General features: G+C 48.7%; 11 non-coding genes across 11 annotated transcripts; all 11 read left to right on the top strand.

Moving 5' to 3' along the window:
• The first annotated feature begins 130 nt into the window (after positions 1 to 130).
• LOC137912444 (U5 spliceosomal RNA) lies at positions 131 to 241 on the top strand. Its single transcript, XR_011106301.1, has one exon. It is a non-coding gene; the product is annotated as a U5 spliceosomal RNA (small nuclear RNA).
• A 1,700-nt stretch (positions 242 to 1,941) lies between these two features.
• Positions 1,942 to 2,132, top strand: LOC137912373 (U2 spliceosomal RNA). Its single transcript, XR_011106248.1, has one exon. It is a non-coding gene; the product is annotated as a U2 spliceosomal RNA (small nuclear RNA).
• Positions 2,133 to 2,265: 133 nt separating this feature from the next.
• LOC137912448 (U5 spliceosomal RNA) lies at positions 2,266 to 2,376 on the top strand. The gene has a single exon (XR_011106306.1). It is a non-coding gene; the product is annotated as a U5 spliceosomal RNA (small nuclear RNA).
• A 1,694-nt stretch (positions 2,377 to 4,070) lies between these two features.
• Positions 4,071 to 4,261, top strand: LOC137912377 (U2 spliceosomal RNA). Its single transcript, XR_011106252.1, has one exon. It is a non-coding gene; the product is annotated as a U2 spliceosomal RNA (small nuclear RNA).
• Positions 4,262 to 4,394: 133 nt separating this feature from the next.
• Positions 4,395 to 4,505, top strand: LOC137912443 (U5 spliceosomal RNA). Its single transcript, XR_011106300.1, has one exon. It is a non-coding gene; the product is annotated as a U5 spliceosomal RNA (small nuclear RNA).
• A 1,702-nt stretch (positions 4,506 to 6,207) lies between these two features.
• LOC137912375 (U2 spliceosomal RNA) lies at positions 6,208 to 6,398 on the top strand. The gene has a single exon (XR_011106250.1). It is a non-coding gene; the product is annotated as a U2 spliceosomal RNA (small nuclear RNA).
• A 133-nt stretch (positions 6,399 to 6,531) lies between these two features.
• LOC137912442 (U5 spliceosomal RNA) lies at positions 6,532 to 6,642 on the top strand. Its single transcript, XR_011106299.1, has one exon. It is a non-coding gene; the product is annotated as a U5 spliceosomal RNA (small nuclear RNA).
• A 1,701-nt stretch (positions 6,643 to 8,343) lies between these two features.
• On the top strand, positions 8,344 to 8,534 carry LOC137912386 (U2 spliceosomal RNA). The gene has a single exon (XR_011106260.1). It is a non-coding gene; the product is annotated as a U2 spliceosomal RNA (small nuclear RNA).
• A 133-nt stretch (positions 8,535 to 8,667) lies between these two features.
• On the top strand, positions 8,668 to 8,778 carry LOC137912441 (U5 spliceosomal RNA). Its single transcript, XR_011106298.1, has one exon. It is a non-coding gene; the product is annotated as a U5 spliceosomal RNA (small nuclear RNA).
• Positions 8,779 to 10,480: 1,702 nt separating this feature from the next.
• LOC137912382 (U2 spliceosomal RNA) lies at positions 10,481 to 10,671 on the top strand. Its single transcript, XR_011106256.1, has one exon. It is a non-coding gene; the product is annotated as a U2 spliceosomal RNA (small nuclear RNA).
• A 133-nt stretch (positions 10,672 to 10,804) lies between these two features.
• Positions 10,805 to 10,915, top strand: LOC137912440 (U5 spliceosomal RNA). The gene has a single exon (XR_011106297.1). It is a non-coding gene; the product is annotated as a U5 spliceosomal RNA (small nuclear RNA).
• Positions 10,916 to 12,569: the final 1,654 nt, after the last annotated feature.

The raw sequence follows: 12,569 nt of genomic DNA, 5'->3' as shown, positions 1-12,569 counted from the left end.
TGCCTTGTGTAAAACTAATGGCTGTTGCATGCTGACTGGAGATCGGTGCGGGTGATATTCTGAGATGAACCAGGACTGAAAGTCTTGTTGTCAGAAATGGGGTCGGTCTGACTTTCAATGAGAGGTAGATCGCTCTTGCTTCACTTCAGATCGTATAAATCTTTCGCCTTTTACTAAAGATTTCCGTGGAGTGGAACAACGAGAGTTGAAGCCAATTTTTTACGCCCCGCTAAAGTGGGGTGTCCTTTCCCTGTGAAAAAAAGTATTTGTTATTTCCGATTAAGTGTAGTGTAGTGTACACGTGGCTGATGTGGGACGCAATCCTTCTTATATGCACTGTAGGCCTTTGATCAACTTGTGCTTTGATGTTAGAATTTTAACATTAAATCTATGGCTGCAGCATGGATCAGTGTTTTCACTGACGGCAGCGTCTTCTTCAACTGCTCAGGAGGCGATGCACCGCCTTGATGGACAAATAATTTTCCTGCTGTGTCATAAAGCAAACACATCGTGTTTGACTCCAGATGTGGTCAAAAACAAGATCCTTCATGAGCTCACTGCATTTAGAGGGAGGGATGACAGGCTGAAGGCACAGTAGCATAGCATAGGAGCAAAGCATAGTTAGCTCTGGCTAAACCTTCCTTTACACAGGATGAGCTGATAGACTCATCTGGGTCAGTTGTTTCCCTGCCAGTGCTGTCCATGGGCTGAAACATCACGGAAAACCTGAGATTCCAGGAAGCCAGTTTTATCTTTCTAGTTTGGTCCTCAACTGCACAGAAATGAGTCAAATGAGTTAGATCCAGAGGGATCAATTCTTTCATTTTGTCTCCATGACCTCAGCTCAAATTGTTACTCTTAAATTGTATTTTACAAATTCAAATCATTGTTCTGAATAAATCAATTTTTACATCGTAAAGCTCCACTTGATCCGTGGAATACGATTTCAGCTATGAGAGAGCTTTGTGTGTTTCACTGCTGTGGTCGAAACCCGTCAAGAGGTGGAGGAATACGCTAGTCTTCACGATGACGCCTTGCCTCTTCCCCTGGGCACATTTGGAGCGGCAGCACCCCCTCCCCTGGAGGGGAAAAGGGAAAACGTCCAGAGTTTCAAAACATCAAAGCATACAGGCATTACACAATACCAAACCATTGTGAACTCAAAGCATAACATCAAAGCAAAGCAGCATTGCACGGTGGTTCTTACTGTTGTCGGCGGTGCCGAACCCCACCAGTTTCATATGCACATTCGCCGAACCCATCTTTAGTGGGGAAAAAAATAAAATGTGATTTCTTTCAAATTCAAGACATATTTATATGATTTTTTTTAATGGTGCATAAAATGAACCGTGTGTGATCATCATCAAAGTGTGGGTGCCCGGGAGGTGGTGGAGAGCCGGGTTGTGTCGGTCGGGCCTCGCCGGACTGGGGCCAGAGTGTGGGTGCCCTGGAGGTGGTGGAGAGACGGGTTGTAGCGGTCTGGCCTCGCCGGACGGGGGCCAGAGTGTGGGTGCCCTGGAGGTGGTGAAGATACGGGTTGTGGCGGTCCGGCCTTGCCGGACGGGGGCCAGAGTGTGGGTGCCTGGGAGGTGGTGGAGAGCCGGGTTGTGTCGGTCGGGCATCCCCGGACTGGGGCCAGAATGTGGGGTAGGGGGGGGCATCTCCCTCTTCAGCCCAGCATGGGTGAGGTGAGGTCGGGCAGTGTTCTGCCTTGGGTGGGCCTTGGGAGATGGGCAGAGAGGGAGAGAGGGAGAGGAGGGACATCCAGGATCCATCCTGTCAAGACCAAAATGATCAACAGGGTTTAATATAGTCAATGTGAGCTTTGGACCACAAGCCGAGTTTGAATCAGCAGCTTTTACTATGGTCAGCATGTGTCTGCACCACGACCTGAGGGATAGGTTTCAGGCAGTTGGCACCTGCGCCAAACGAGCTGGTCTCATCGCTTCTCGGCCTTTTGGCTAAGATCAAGTGTAGTATCTGTTCTTATCAGTTTAATATCTGATATGTCCTCTATTAGAGGATACCATATTAAGCAGATTTTTAGAACTGGGAGCTGAGAAAGGGGCTTGCCTCACTCGCTCTGCGCATTGACCTGGTATTGCAGTGCTGCCAGGGATGGTGCACCCTCCTCCTGCCTTGTGTAAAACTAATGGCTGTTGCATGCTGACTGGAGATCAGTGCGGGTGATATTCTGAGATGAACCAGGACTGAAAGTCTTGTTGTCAGAAATGGGGTCGGTCTGACTTTCAATGAGAGGTAGATCGCTCTTGCTTCACTTCAGATCGTATAAATCTTTTGCCTTTTACTAAAGATTTCCGTGGAGTGGAACAACGAGAGTTGAAGCCAATTTTTCACGCCCCGCTAAAGTGGGGTGTCCTTTCCCTGTGAAAAAAAGTATTTGTTATTTCCGATTAAGTGTAGTGTAGTGTACACGTGGCTGATGTGGGACGCAATCCTTCTTATATGCACTGTAGGCCTTTGATCAACTTGTGCTTTGATGTTAGAATTTTAACATTAAATCTATGGCTGCAGCATGGATCAGTGTTTCTCACTGACGGCAGCGTCTTCTTCAACTGCTCAGGAGGCGATGCACCGCCTTGATGGACAAATAATTTTCCTGCTGTGTCATAAAGCAAACACATCGTGTTTGACTCCAGATGTGGTCAAAAACAAGATCCTTCATGAGCTCACTGCATTTAGAGGGAGGGATGACAGGCTGAAGGCACAGTAGCATAGCATAGGAGCAAAGCATAGTTAGCTCTGGCTAAACCTTCCTTTACACAGGATGAGCTGATAGACTCATCTGGGTCAGTTGTTTCCCTGCCAGTGCTGTCCATGGGCTGAAACATCACGGAAAACCTGAGATTCCAGGAAGCCAGTTTTATCTTTCTAGTTTGGTCCTCAACTGCACAGAAATGAGTCAAATGAGTTAGATCCAGAGGGATCAATTCTTTCATTTTGTCTCCATGACCTCAGCTCAAATTGTTACTCTTAAATTGTATTTTACAAATTCAAATCATTGTTCTGAATAAATCAATTTTTACATCGTAAAGCTCCACTTGATCCGTGGAATACGTTTTCAGCTATGAGAGAGCTTTGTGTGTTTCACTGCTGTGGTCGAAACCCGTCAAGAGGTGGAGGAATACGCTAGTCTTCACGATGACGCCTTGCCTCTTCCCCTGGGCACATTTGGAGCGGCAGCACCCCCTCCCCTGGAGGGGAAAAGGGAAAACGTCCAGAGTTTCAAAACATCAAAGCATACAGGCATTACACAATACCAAACCATTGTGAACTCAAAGCATAACATCAAAGCAAAGCAGCATTGCACGGTGGTTCTTACTGTTGTCGGAGGTGCCGAACCCCACCAGTTTCATATGCACATTCGCCGAACCCATCTTTAGTGGGGAAAAAAATAAAATGTGATTTCTTTCAAATTCAAGACATATTTATATGATTTTTTTTAATGGTGCATAAAATGAACCGTGTGTGATCATCATCAAAGTGTGGGTGCCCGGGAGGTGGTGGAGAGCCGGGTTGTGTCGGTCGGGCCTCGCCGGACTGGGGCCAGAGTGTGGGTGCCCTGGAGGTGGTGGAGAGACGGGTTGTAGCGGTCTGGCCTCGCCGGACGGGGGCCAGAGTGTGGGTGCCCTGGAGGTGGTGGAGATACGGGTTGTGGCGGTCTGGCCTTGCCGGACGGGGGCCAGAGTGTGGGTGCCTGGGAGGTGGTGGAGAGCCGGGTTGTGTCGGTCGGGCATCCCCGGACTGGGGCCAGAATGTGGGGTAGGGGGGGGGCATCTCCCTCTTCAGCCCAGCGTGGGTGAGGTGAGGTCGGGCAGTGTTCTGCCTTGGGTGGGCCTTGGGAGATGGGCAGAGAGGGAGAGGAGGGACATCCAGGATCCATCCTGTCAAGACCAAAATGATCAACAGGGTTTAATATAGTCAATGTGAGCTTTGGACCACAAGCCGAGTTTGAATCAGCAGCTTTTACTATGGTCAGCATGTGTCTGCACCACGACCTGAGGGATAGGTTTCAGGCAGTTGGCACCTGCGCCAAACGAGCTGGGCTCATCGCTTCTCGGCCTTTTAGCTAAGATCAAGTGTAGTATCTGTTCTTATCAGTTTAATATCTGATATGTCCTCTATTAGAGGATACCATATTAAGCAGATTTTTGGAGCTGGGAGCTGGGAAAGGGGCTTGCCTCACTCGCTCTGTGCATTGACCTGGTATTGCAGTGCTGCCAGGGACGGTGCACCCTCCTCCTGCCTTGTGTAAAACCAATGACTGTTGCATGCTGACTGGAGATCAGTGCGGGTGATATTCTGAGATGAACCAGGACTGAAAGTCTTGTTGTCAGAAATGGGGTCGGTCTGACTTTCAATGAGAGGTAGATCGCTCTTGCTTCACTTCAGATCGTATAAATCTTTCGCCTTTTACTAAAGATTTCCGTGGAGTGGAACAACGAGAGTTGAAGCCAATTTTTTACGCCCCGCTAAAGTGGGGTGTCCTTTCCCTGTGAAAAAAAGTATTTGTTATTTCCGATTAAGTGTAGTGTAGTGTACGCGTGGCTGATGTGGGACGCAATCCTTCTTATATGCACTGTAGGCCTTTGATCAACTTGTGCTTTGATGTTAGAATTTTAACATTAAATCTATGGCTGCAGCATGGATCAGTGTTTCTCACTGACGGCAGCGTCTTCTTCAACTGCTCAGGAGGCGATGCACCGCCTTGATGGACAAATAATTTTCCTGCTGTGTCATAAAGCAAACACATCGTGTTTGACTCCAGATGTGGTCAAAAACAAGATCCTTCATGAGCTCACTGCATTTAGAGGGAGGGATGACAGGCTGAAGGCACAGTAGCATAGCATAGGAGCAAAGCATAGTTAGCTCTGGCTAAACCTTCCTTTACACAGGATGAGCTGATAGACTCATCTGGGTCAGTTGTTTCCCTGCCAGTGCTGTCCATGGGCTGAAACATCACGGAAAACCTGAGATTCCAGGAAGCCAGTTTTATCTTTCTAGTTTGGTCCTCAACTGCACAGAAATGAGTCAAATGAGTTAGATCCAGAGGGATCAATTCTTTCATTTTGTCTCCATGACCTCAGCTCAAATTGTTACTCTTAAATTGTATTTTACAAATTCAAATCATTGTTCTGAATAAATCAATTTTTACATCGTAAAGCTCCACTTGATCCGTGGAATACGATTTCAGCTATGAGAGAGCTTTGTGTGTTTCACTGCTGTGGTCGAAACCCGTCAAGAGGTGGAGGAATACGCTAGTCTTCACGATGACGCCTTGCCTCTTCCCCTGGGCACATTTGGAGCGGCAGCACCCCCTCCCCTGGAGGGGTAAAGGGAAAACGTCCAGAGTTTCAAAACATCAAAGCATACAGGCATTACACAATACCAAACCATTGTGAACTCAAAGCATAACATCAAAGCAAAGCAGCATTGCACGGTGGTTCTTACTGTTGTCGGAGGTGCCGAACCCCACCAGTTTCATATGCACATTCGCCGAACCCATCTTTAGTGGGGAAAAAAATAAAATGTGATTTCTTTCAAATTCAAGACATATTTATATGATTTTTTTTAATGGTGCATAAAATGAACCGTGTGTGATCATCATCAAAGTGTGGGTGCCCGGGAGGTGGTGGAGAGCCGGGTTGTGTCGGTCGGGCCTCGCCGGACTGGGGCCAGAGTGTGGGTGCCCTGGAGGTGGTGGAGAGACGGGTTGTAGCGGTCTGGCCTCGCCGGACGGGGGCCAGAGTGTGGGTGCCCTGGAGGTGGTGGAGATACGGGTTGTGGCGGTCTGGCCTTGCCGGACGGGGGCCAGAGTGTGGGTGCCTGGGAGGTGGTGGAGAGCCGGGTTGTGTCGGTCGGGCATCCCCGGACTGGGGCCAGAATGTGGGGTAGGGGGGGGGCATCTCCCTCTTCAGCCCAGCGTGGGTGAGGTGAGGTCGGGCAGTGTTCTGCCTTGGGTGGGCCTTGGGAGATGGGCAGAGAGGGAGAGAGGGAGAGGAGGGACATCCAGGATCCATCCTGTCAAGACCAAAATGATCAACAGGGTTTAATATAGTCAATGTGAGCTTTGGACCACAAGCCGAGTTTGAATCAGCAGCTTTTACTATGGTCAGCATGTGTCTGCACCACGACCTGAGGGATAGGTTTCAGGCAGTTGGCACCTGCGCCAAACGAGCTGGGCTCATCGCTTCTCGGCCTTTTGGCTAAGATCAAGTGTAGTATCTGTTCTTATCAGTTTAATATCTGATATGTCCTCTATTAGAGGATACCACATTAAGCAGATTTTTAGAACTGGGAGCTGAGAAAGGGGCTTGCCTCACTCGCTCTGCGCATTGACCTGGTATTGCAGTGCTGCCAGGGACGGTGCACCCTCCTCCTGCCTTGTGTAAAACCAATGACTGTTGCATGCTGACTGGAGATCAGTGCGGGTGATATTCTGAGATGAACCAGGACTGAAAGTCTTGTTGTCAGAAATGGGGTCGGTCTGACTTTCAATGAGAGGTAGATCGCTCTTGCTTCACTTCAGATCGTATAAATCTTTCGCCTTTTACTAAAGATTTCCGTGGAGTGGAACAACGAGAGTTGAAGCCAATTTTTTACGCCCCGCTAAAGTGGGGTGTCCTTTCCCTGTGAAAAAAAGTATTTGTTATTTCCGATTAAGTGTAGTGTAGTGTACACGTGGCTGATGTGGGACGCAATCCTTCTTATATGCACTGTAGGCCTTTGATCAACTTGTGCTTTGATGTTAGAATTTTAACATTAAATCTATGGCTGCAGCATGGATCAGTGTTTCTCACTGACGGCAGCGTCTTCTTCAACTGCTCAGGAGGCGATGCACCGCCTTGATGGACAAATAATTTTCCTGCTGTGTCATAAAGCAAACACATCGTGTTTGACTCCAGATGTGGTCAAAAACAAGATCCTTCATGAGCTCACTGCATTTAGAGGGAGGGATGACAGGCTGAAGGCACAGTAGCATAGCATAGGAGCAAAGCATAGTTAGCTCTGGCTAAACCTTCCTTTACACAGGATGAGCTGATAGACTCATCTGGGTCAGTTGTTTCCCTGCCAGTGCTGTCCATGGGCTGAAACATCACGGAAAACCTGAGATTCCAGGAAGCCAGTTTTATCTTTCTAGTTTGGTCCTCAACTGCACAGAAATGAGTCAAATGAGTTAGATCCAGAGGGATCAATTCTTTCATTTTGTCTCCATGACCTCAGCTCAAATTGTTACTCTTAAATTGTATTTTACAAATTCAAATCATTGTTCTGAATAAATCAATTTTTACATCGTAAAGCTCCACTTGATCCGTGGAATACGATTTCAGCTATGAGAGAGCTTTGTGTGTTTCACTGCTGTGGTCGAAACCCGTCAAGAGGTGGAGGAATACGCTAGTCTTCACGATGACGCCTTGCCTCTTTCCCTGGGCACATTTGGAGCGGCAGCACCCCCTCCCCTGGAGGGGAAAAGGGAAAACGTCCAGAGTTTCAAAACATCAAAGCATACAGGCATTACACAATACCAAACCATTGTGAACTCAAAGCATAACATCAAAGCAAAGCAGCATTGCACGGTGGTTCTTACTGTTGTCGGAGGTGCCGAACCCCACCAGTTTCATATGCACATTCGCCGAACCCATCTTTAGTGGGGAAAAAAATAAAATGTGATTTCTTTCAAATTCAAGACATATTTATATGATTTTTTTTAATGGTGCATAAAATGAACCGTGTGTGATCATCATCAAAGTGTGGGTGCCCGGGAGGTGGTGGAGAGCCGGGTTGTGTCGGTCGGGCCTCGCCGGACTGGGGCCAGAGTGTGGGTGCCCTGGAGGTGGTGGAGAGACGGGTTGTAGCGGTCTGGCCTCGCCGGACGGGGGCCAGAGTGTGGGTGCCCTGGAGGTGGTGGAGATACGGGTTGTGGCGGTCTGGCCTTGCCGGACGGGGGCCAGAGTGTGGGTGCCTGGGAGGTGGTGGAGAGCCGGGTTGTGTCGGTCGGGCATCCCCGGACTGGGGCCAGAATGTGGGGTAGGGGGGGGCATCTCCCTCTTCAGCCCAGCGTGGGTGAGGTGAGGTCGGGCAGTGTTCTGCCTTGGGTGGGCCTTGGGAGATGGGCAGAGAGGGAGAGAGGGAGAGGAGGGACATCCAGGATCCATCCTGTCAAGACCAAAATGATCAACAGGGTTTAATATAGTCAATGTGAGCTTTGGACCACAAGCCGAGTTTGAATCAGCAGCTTTTACTATGGTCAGCATGTGTCTGCACCACGACCTGAGGGATAGGTTTCAGGCAGTTGGCACCTGCGCCAAACGAGCTGGGCTCATCGCTTCTCGGCCTTTTGGCTAAGATCAAGTGTAGTATCTGTTCTTATCAGTTTAATATCTGATATGTCCTCTATTAGAGGATACCATATTAAGCAGATTTTTAGAACTGGGAGCTGAGAAAGGGGCTTGCCACACTCGCTCTGCGCATTGACCTGGTATTGCAGTGCTGCCAGGGATGGTGCACCCTCCTCCTGCCTTGTGTAAAACTAATGGCTGTTGCATGCTGACTGGAGATCAGTGCGGGTGATATTCTGAGATGAACCAGGACTGAAAGTCTTGTTGTCAGAAATGGGGTCGGTCTGACTTTCAATGAGAGGTAGATCGCTCTTGCTTCACTTCAGATCGTATAAATCTTTCGCCTTTTACTAAAGATTTCCGTGGAGTGGAACAACGAGAGTTGAAGCCAATTTTTTACGCCCCGCTAAAGTGGGGTGTCCTTTCCCTGTGAAAAAAAGTATTTGTTATTTCCGATTAAGTGTAGTGTAGTGTACACGTGGCTGATGTGGGACGCAATCCTTCTTATATGCACTGTAGGCCTTTGATCAACTTGTGCTTTGATGTTAGAATTTTAACATTAAATCTATGGCTGCAGCATGGATCAGTGTTTCTCACTGACGGCAGCGTCTTCTTCAACTGCTCAGGAGGCGATGCACCGCCTTGATGGACAAATAATTTTCCTGCTGTGTCATAAAGCAAACACATCGTGTTTGACTCCAGATGTGGTCAAAAACAAGATCCTTCATGAGCTCACTGCATTTAGAGGGAGGGATGACAGGCTGAAGGCACAGTAGCATAGCATAGGAGCAAAGCATAGTTAGCTCTGGCTAAACCTTCCTTTACACAGGATGAGCTGATAGACTCATCTGGGTCAGTTGTTTCCCTACCAGTGCTGTCCATGGGCTGAAACATCACGGAAAACCTGAGATTCCAGGAAGCCAGTTTTATCTTTCTAGTTTGGTCCTCAACTGCACAGAAATGAGTCAAATGAGTTAGATCCAGAGGGATCAATTCTTTCATTTTGTCTCCATGACCTCAGCTCAAATTGTTACTCTTAAATTGTATTTTACAAATTCAAATCATTGTTCTGAATAAATCAATTTTTACATCGTAAAGCTCCACTTGATCCGTGGAATACGATTTCAGCTATGAGAGAGCTTTGTGTGTTTCACTGCTGTGGTCGAAACCCGTCAAGAGGTGGAGGAATACGCTAGTCTTCACGATGACGCCTTGCCTCTTCCCCTGGGCACATTTGGAGCGGCAGCACCCCCTCCCCTGGAGGGGAAAAGGGAAAACGTCCAGAGTTTCAAAACATCAAAGCATACAGGCATTACACAATACCAAACCATTGTGAACTCAAAGCATAACATCAAAGCAAAGCAGCATTGCACGGTGGTTCTTACTGTTGTCGGCGGTGCCGAACCCCACCAGTTTCATATGCACATTCGCCGAACCCATCTTTAGTGGGGAAAAAAATAAAATGTGATTTCTTTCAAATTCAAGACATATTTATATGATTTTTTTTAATGGTGCATAAAATGAACCGTGTGTGATCATCATCAAAGTGTGGGTGCCCGGGAGGTGGTGGAGAGCCGGGTTGTGTCGGTCGGGCCTCGCCGGACTGGGGCCAGAGTGTGGGTGCCCTGGAGGTGGTGGAGAGACGGGTTGTAGCGGTCTGGCCTCGCCGGACGGGGGCCAGAGTGTGGGTGCCCTGGAGGTGGTGGAGATACGGGTTGTGGCGGTCTGGCCTTGCCGGACGGGGGCCAGAGTGTGGGTGCCTGGGAGGTGGTGGAGAGCCGGGTTGTGTCGGTCGGGCATCCCCGGACTGGGGCCAGAATGTGGGGTAGGGGGGGGGCATCTCCCTCTTCAGCCCAGCGTGGGTGAGGTGAGGTCGGGCAGTGTTCTGCCTTGGGTGGGCCTTGGGAGATGGGCAGAGAGGGAGAGAGGGAGAGGAGGGACATCCAGGATCCATCCTGTCAAGACCAAAATGATCAACATGGTTTAATATAGTCAATGTGAGCTTTGGACCACAAGCCGAGTTTGAATCAGCAGCTTTTACTATGGTCAGCATGTGTCTGCACCACGACCTGAGGGATAGGTTTCAGGCAGTTGGCACCTGCGCCAAACGAGCTGGGCTCATCGCTTCTCGGCCTTTTGGCTAAGATCAAGTGTAGTATCTGTTCTTATCAGTTTAATATCTGATATGTCCTCTATTAGAGGATACCGTATTAAGCAGATTTTTAGAGCTGGGAGCTGAGAAAGGGGCTTGCCTCACTCGCTCTGCGCATTGACCTGGTATTGCAGTGCTGCCAGGGACGGTGCACCCTCCTCCTGCCTTGTGTAAAACCAATGACTGTTGCATGCTGACTGGAGATCAGTGCGGGTGATATTCTGAGATGAACCAGGACTGAAAGTCTTGTTGTCAGAAATGGGGTCGGTCTGACTTTCAATGAGAGGTAGATCGCTCTTGCTTCACTTCAGATCGTATAAATCTTTCGCCTTTTACTAAAGATTTCCGTGGAGTGGAACAACGAGAGTTGAAGCCAATTTTTTACGCCCCGCTAAAGTGGGGTGTCCTTTCCCTGTGAAAAAAAGTATTTGTTATTTCCGATTAAGTGTAGTGTAGTGTACACGTGGCTGATGTGGGACGCAATCCTTCTTATATGCACTGTAGGCCTTTGATCAACTTGTGCTTTGATGTTAGAGTTTTAACATTAAATCTATGGCTGCAGCATGGATCAGTGTTTCTCACTGACGGCAGCGTCTTCTTCAACTGCTCAGGAGGCGATGCACCGCCTTGATGGACAAATAATTTTCCTGCTGTGTCATAAAGCAAACACATCGTGTTTGACTCCAGATGTGGTCAAAAACAAGATCCTTCATGAGCTCACTGCATTTAGAGGGAGGGATGACAGGCTGAAGGCACAGTAGCATAGCATAGGAGCAAAGCATAGTTAGCTCTGGCTAAACCTTCCTTTACACAGGATGAGCTGATAGACTCATCTGGGTCAGTTGTTTCCCTACCAGTGCTGTCCATGGGCTGAAACATCACGGAAAACCTGAGATTCCAGGAAGCCAGTTTTATCTTTCTAGTTTGGTCCTCAACTGCACAGAAATGAGTCAAATGAGTTAGATCCAGAGGGATCAATTCTTTCATTTTGTCTCCATGACCTCAGCTCAAATTGTTACTCTTAAATTGTATTTTACAAATTCAAATCATTGTTCTGAATAAATCAATTTTTACATCGTAAAGCTCCACTTGATCCGTGGAATACGATTTCAGCTATGAGAGAGCTTTGTGTGTTTCACTGCTGTGGTCGAAACCCGTCAAGAGGTGGAGGAATACGCTAGTCTTCACGATGACGCCTTGCCTCTTCCCCTGGGCACATTTGGAGCGGCAGCACCCCCTCCCCTGGAGGGGAAAAGGGAAAACGTCCAGAGTTTCAAAACATCAAAGCATACAGGCATTACACAATACCAAACCATTGTGAACTCAAAGCATAACATCAAAGCAAAGCAGCATTGCACGGTGGTTCTTACTGTTGTCGGAGGTGCCGAACCCCACCAGTTTCATATGCACATTCGCCGAACCCATCTTTAGTGGGGAAAAAAATAAAATGTGATTTCTTTCAAATTCAAGACATATTTATATGATTTTTTTTAATGGTGCATAAAATGAACCGTGTGTGATCATCATCAAAGTGTGGGTGCCCGGGAGGTGGTGGAGAGCCGGGTTGTGTCGGTCGGGCCTCGCCGGACTGGGGCCAGAGTGTGGGTGCCCTGGAGGTGGTGGAGAGACGGGTTGTGGCGGTCTGGCCTCGCCGGACGGGGGCCAGAGTGTGGGTGCCCTGGAGGTGGTGGAGATACGGGTTGTGGCGGTCTGGCCTTGCCGGACGGGGGCCAGAGTGTGGGTGCCTGGGAGGTGGTGGAGAGCCGGGTTGTGTCGGTCGGGCATCCCCGGACTGGGGCCAGAATGTGGGGTAGGGGGGGGCATCTCCCTCTTCAGCCCAGCGTGGGTGAGGTGAGGTCGGGCAGTGTTCTGCCTTGGGTGGGCCTTGGGAGATGGGCAGAGAGGGAGAGAGGGAGAGGAGGGACATCCAGGATCCATCCTGTCAAGACCAAAATGATCAACAGGGTTTAATATAGTCAATGTGAGCTTTGGACCACAAGCCGAGTTTGAATCAGCAGCTTTTACTATGGTCAGCATGTGTCTGCACCACGACCTGA

This window comes from Brachionichthys hirsutus, unplaced genomic scaffold (genome assembly GCF_040956055.1).
Source record: "Brachionichthys hirsutus isolate HB-005 unplaced genomic scaffold, CSIRO-AGI_Bhir_v1 contig_1145, whole genome shotgun sequence".
In the NCBI taxonomy this organism is placed as follows: Eukaryota; Metazoa; Chordata; class Actinopteri; order Lophiiformes; family Brachionichthyidae; genus Brachionichthys; species Brachionichthys hirsutus.
This window is presented reverse-complemented; position numbering and strand designations above follow the sequence as displayed.